This window comes from Brassica oleracea, chromosome C1 (genome assembly GCF_000695525.1).
Source record: "Brassica oleracea var. oleracea cultivar TO1000 chromosome C1, BOL, whole genome shotgun sequence".
NCBI lineage: Eukaryota > Viridiplantae > Streptophyta > Magnoliopsida > Brassicales > Brassicaceae > Brassica > Brassica oleracea.
Window position 1 is genome coordinate 35,564,489 of NC_027748.1, and position 6,103 is coordinate 35,570,591.

The following is a 6,103-nucleotide window of genomic DNA, read 5'->3' on the forward strand; positions in this document are numbered from 1 at the left end:
AAGTACCATATCTAAGTGCAATAGGAGCGTTGATGTACCTTGCAAATTACTGTACGTATATGGTACTTCCGGACCAAATTACTGTACCATATTTGTCAACGCTCCTATTGCACTTAGATATGGTACTTTCAAATTGAAAAGGTATGTCAACATGGAAAGGTATCCTTGCAAATTGAAAAAAATTACAATTAATATGTCGACATACTGTACGTATGTTGGTTTATTTAAAGGAAAAATAAATATCATGCAAACTATATTAATGTATACCTAATCACACGACGTATATGTTATGCATGACAACTTTTCTCAATTTTATAATGTTATGTAATTAACATCACGAGTTAATTTCATTTATCCAAAAATTGATGTGGATGTTAGAGATCATTTAAATATCTTGTTTCAACAATTAAAATATGACCGGTCCGACTATAATTTAATTAAAATTAGATTTTGACCCACATTCTAAAAGCGTAACAATAATTTTAACAAAATCTAATTTACAAAATCAATATGTTTTAACATTTTTTGATAAGTAATGTTTTAACATTTTTGTTTTACTGTACTTTAAAACTATATAATTGTATTATTTTTATTTATTAATCTGTTTTGTTATGAACTTTTAATAAATGATGTTTTAACAGTTTATTTAGTGTTTTAACATTTTTATTTTAGTGACGTTTAAAACTATATAATTCTATTATTTTTATTAATCTATTTTTTAATTATTTTAATCTGTTTTGTTATGAACTTTTACTAAAAAAAATTGTAATTCATTTGATTAATTGTGTGATATATAATTCTTTGATAATTTTTTAATTATAAAACTTATTTGCTGTCAATTTACAAACTCAAACATTTTATTTGTTTAAAACTTATTTGATGTCAACTTAAACCAAACATAGTCTTGCGTATATAATTATAAATTATATACTTTTAAGAATAAAAATAATCAAATGAATTATTGTTAAAATATATAAAATAATTCATTAGCTTAATAATTTCATATTAAACAAATAAAATGTTAGAGTCAATAAATTGACATCAAAGAAGTTTTATAGTATTTTTTTATTAATTTTATAAAATAAGTATATATCACACAATTAATCAAATGAATTACAGAAATTTTATTAAAAATTCATACCAAAATAGATTAAAATAATTCAAAAAAAAACTAAATTAAATAATATCTTATATAACTTTTATATTTAACATAAATAAAAATAATATAATTATATTGTTTTCAAATCAACTAAAATAAAAATGTTAAAACACTACTTATCAAAACTTATAAAAAAATTTGATTTTGTAAATTAGATTTTGTTAAAAAAAAATTTACGCTTTTAAAACACGGGTCAAAATCTAATTTAGGTAAATTACCGTCAGATACGTCACATTTTAATTGATGTAACGAGAGATTTAAACGGTCTCTAGCATACACGTCATTTTTTGGATATGAAATTAAACTCGTGATGTTAACTACATACATCATAAAGTTGAGAGATGTTGCCATGCATAATATATATTTCGTGTAGCTAAGTATACATTTGTTTAGTTTGCATGGTTGGCCATGGCCAATACTTCAGGTAGTCGGCGATCATTTTTCCTTGATTTAACCACACAAGAAGACAAGAAAGCTCTATACTGTATTTAGAATTCTCTATATTTTAATCATTCTTACTTTGTAGCTTTGTATTTCAAAATGTTCTTTCAAGACGACCAGTTTAACATGTAGACTCATTATTATCATCATTCAAGATTTTCTTACCTATGCAAAAATCATTACCATCATGCATATTGCAAACAATTACTTGATCCATAGTTGATGTGAATTATACCTGACAATTGAAAGCTTTAGGGTAGAACCTCACTAAATGAATGGAGTAATGGATTTTCAATATGTTAACTAAAAGATCCAAGAAAATAATGATTTGAAGAAATTGCATCCCCTATATATTAATCCTAGAACATTACAACATGTTTTCCTAGTCACGTGTCATCGCTAAGATGATTCTTAGAATCCTTTGAAAAATATGTTGGTCCATATAAATATATATTATACTTTTTATTATATAATGCTCTATCAAATTAATATATAAATATGTTAATTTCAAAATTTGCATTGAAAAATGATTGAGATCTTAATATTTTAATTTTGAAATTGGTATTGATAAATTTCGCATTAAAAGTTTTGTGAATAACAATTTAAATTTTTGTCAGAGTAAATATACAAATGTTAATAAATAATGAGTATGAAGTGTCAATAATAAATATTTATTTTAAAATATACTATATATATATATATGTCAATATGACTGAAGTGTAATTATATACCATAAAAAGTAAATAAAATGGCTGTTTTGATTTATTTACCAAAAACATGATTGTAAATAAACAAAAGTTATTGACTTTAATTTATGTGCTTACTCTAATGTATATACTTTTATATATACAAATTATTTGTTAAATGGGTGGTTTCTAATATTTTATTTGATCTTGACAATTCTAGATATACACTTCTTCAAATCGAAGTGATTTTTAATATTCGAAGCACTATATATATATTATTTCATTCAGATTAAATATTTTACTCTTGATTTTTATTTCTAAAAATCTTTTAATGAAATATCATGACAAGATTCCAATCACCTCCTTTTGACTTTGTTTGAAGAGTGATAGATTTGATCATTCGTCTAATATTTTTTTTCACCCTAATACCCCATCGAACTATTATAATTATAAAAATAAGAGATTTGAACTATTTATTACTAATTTACTCGTTTATCATTTGATTTGTGCTTTTAAAGCGCATGCTTAATTTTTTGAATAATTATTTACTGAAAATTAGGAATTTTATAAATATATGTTTTATATAAACATTTATAAAGTATAGGTAATTAAATTAAAATTTCTATAAAGATAATTTTGTGAGAGTAAGAAAATTAATTTATATACCCGCTCCATATAATTTTACTTATACTTTAAAGGTTTGTATTAATATGAATATATTTTTATATCAATCAAAATTTACTAAATGTCATTTAAACCTTCTCATACTTGAAAAATATTTACATGCTTATAAGATCATCTGGGAAAAACTGTAACTGTCAAACTTTTTTTTGTCATCGTAATTGTAAAACATAACCTATAGTTTAAATATCTTACTTTAATATTTTATATTTTATCAAATTAAAATATATTTTATTTAAAAATATTTTTTTCAAATTACAATATATTTAATTATATTTTAATATTCTAATTTGAATATGTATATTAATATATAATATTATTTCTTAGTTTAAATATCTTACTTTAATATTTTATTTTAATAAGTTTAAGAAGTTTTTAAAATTCACGAATATATGTTATTCTATATATGTAATTATTTTGAAATTTAAAATTTATAAAATATTTAATAAATGGATGAAATAACTTTATATTTATTAATTGGTCTACCAATTTAATTATGAATTTGAATTATGTATATACAAATATTATAAAATTTGTATTTCTTATTCTAAAAATCAAAAATTAATTAATATTCATTTATAATAATATCTAATATTAATTACAAATTTTAGTATTTAAAAATAAATATCAAAAAGAAATATACATTTACATTTAAATAAAAACTATTAAAATATATTATTAAATTTAATCTTAGAAAAAGATACTTAAGAATATTTTTCAGATATCTTATTTTGAAAATATTGAAATAATATATTATATTAGCGTATATACTTAATAGTAATTAAGTTAACTTTATGAAAAATAATAGGAAGATAAAAAATGTAATGGTCCAACTATGTCTTTTTGTAAGTAATTTTTTTAGTGTTTTTGTTTGAATAGTATAGATTATTTATGCTCAATAAAAATGTGTTCATTTATTTTTCTTATAATTGTTTTTGATATATCTTACCAACTAATTCGATTGGCCCCATAAAAACGCACTTAGTATTATTAAATAGGTTATACTTCCTCCTTTTCTTTTAGTTGTCGTTATAGAGTATAAATTTTGTTTCAAAATAAGTGTTGTTTTATAAGTTTAATGCTAAATTTATTGATTTTATATCCTAATTTATTTTTCTATTAGTTGAAATGTGGTTAGGTGTATTGGTAATAATATTTTTATTTAGTAAATATACAAAATTAAATATTATTTTAATTTGTGTGCACAAATTTAAAACGATAATTAAAATGAAATAGAGAAAACATAATAGACTCTTAGGTTCTCTCCCAATACTCAATACTCGTAAAGATCATAACTGAACACGAACCGAAATTCATAAATACTCAAATGTGATCAAAATCTTTAATCCTGAAAACTCGAATAGACATGAATCAAATCTGGTATACAAACGCCCACCCCTCATACTTTATGTCTGAAATATATAAAATTGTCTAGAATATTCAAATATTTACTCGAAAACCCCAAAAATGTCATATTTAATTCGAAAAATCTGAATTTTTGACTTTTCAACCTGAATTAACCAAAGAACCGGAACTGAATAGGATCCAAAATTACTTCTGATATTAGACGGTTTCCAACTTTGTTACCCGAACCGAACCAAAAACCGAAATAACCCAAACTGAACTAAATTTTCTATATTCGAACGGATCCTAAACTTCTAGAACCGAAATAATTAATCCAAAACGAAACCGAATGACCATGGCTCATTCTTGATATAGCAATGACAAAAACGATCTAAACAAAAAAGTAGCTACAATATACGTACACTTGCAAACATAACCAACATTTAAAGGTTTAGAATATGTTAGTTTGGATTATGTAATATTGAGTCTCACATTGTCCATACGATTTGCAAAATATGGAACATCGTAACCTGCTATGAACGGAAATGATATCCAATTGCCGTTGTTGTTGCTTGGATCGCAAGAGTGATGCACTTTTGTGTCATGACAGAGAACAGAGGTACGTAGGAGTTAGGTTTACTTTGTGTGTGTTCACAGAAAAATCCTTAAATAACAGTTACGTTGCCTAGATGATTTGGATCTTTAGGGTTTTAAATAAATATGCTGTGTCCTCTTGTGGTGGCAATCATTATGTTTACTAGGTTTCGACTTCTAATTGAAATATTTTTATACATCTTAGCTAAAAATATACAAAACATCAGGGATAGTAAACACGGGAAAAAAAGGAGCATGCAACAAATTAGATAAAACTGAAGACATCAGATTGATTAAGCATAAACACACTTGCGAACAACAGACACATAAGTTAAACAAGAGCATGCTACTGAAAGTTCAGAGACACCCAAATTATAACTCACACAAAAGAGATTTCAAGAACAATTTCTTGTAAATTAGAAACCTTTTAAACAATCCCCTAGATCTGTTTAATTTGATTTATGCTCAGTCACACACGACTAGCGACAAACCAGTTTCTAATCTCTAAATCACAGAGACCCAAGCTAAACACTAGTTACTTGATCTTTGTAGCCGACAAGAACAAACCTCTTGTTCTAGATTTTTCTCTCTTAATGCTTAACCCTAAAACTCTCTTAGATTATCTCATTAAGTAGACACGAAAAAGACAATATTCTATTTCCTAAAATCTTGCAAACTAGAAGATCTTCTATGCTTCACGTCCAAGCAATATCTTCTATTTCCATAAGTTTGTGACACGTCATCACTCGTAACAAACTCGCCATACTGTGTTACACAATCACCGCACTGTGTAACACACTCTTAGCTCAGCTCGAACACGCTCACAATCTTGAGCTTACATTCTCCCCCTTTTTATCTGAATGTGACACTCTACTCAACTTAGAACCAGCTGTCCTAACATCAACTAGATATCGCTGTCGCCAATAGCACAGGATCAGAGCCTGTCGTACGCACAGAACAATGTCTTGCTAATGTAGTGCTGTTCTTAGTGAGTCAATTCAAGCTCTTCTAGCCACCATCTCATGATCGCAGCTCCCCCTGCATTATTGAATTACTGTCTCTCATTCTCCCCCTGTATTGAACAAATTTGAAATTCGAGAAACCAGAAACACAACATATTGATAAGCTTAAGAGTGTCAGATTACACAGCCATATTAATTCAAAAGAACATATGAAGCAACATCCAAGCAACATAGCA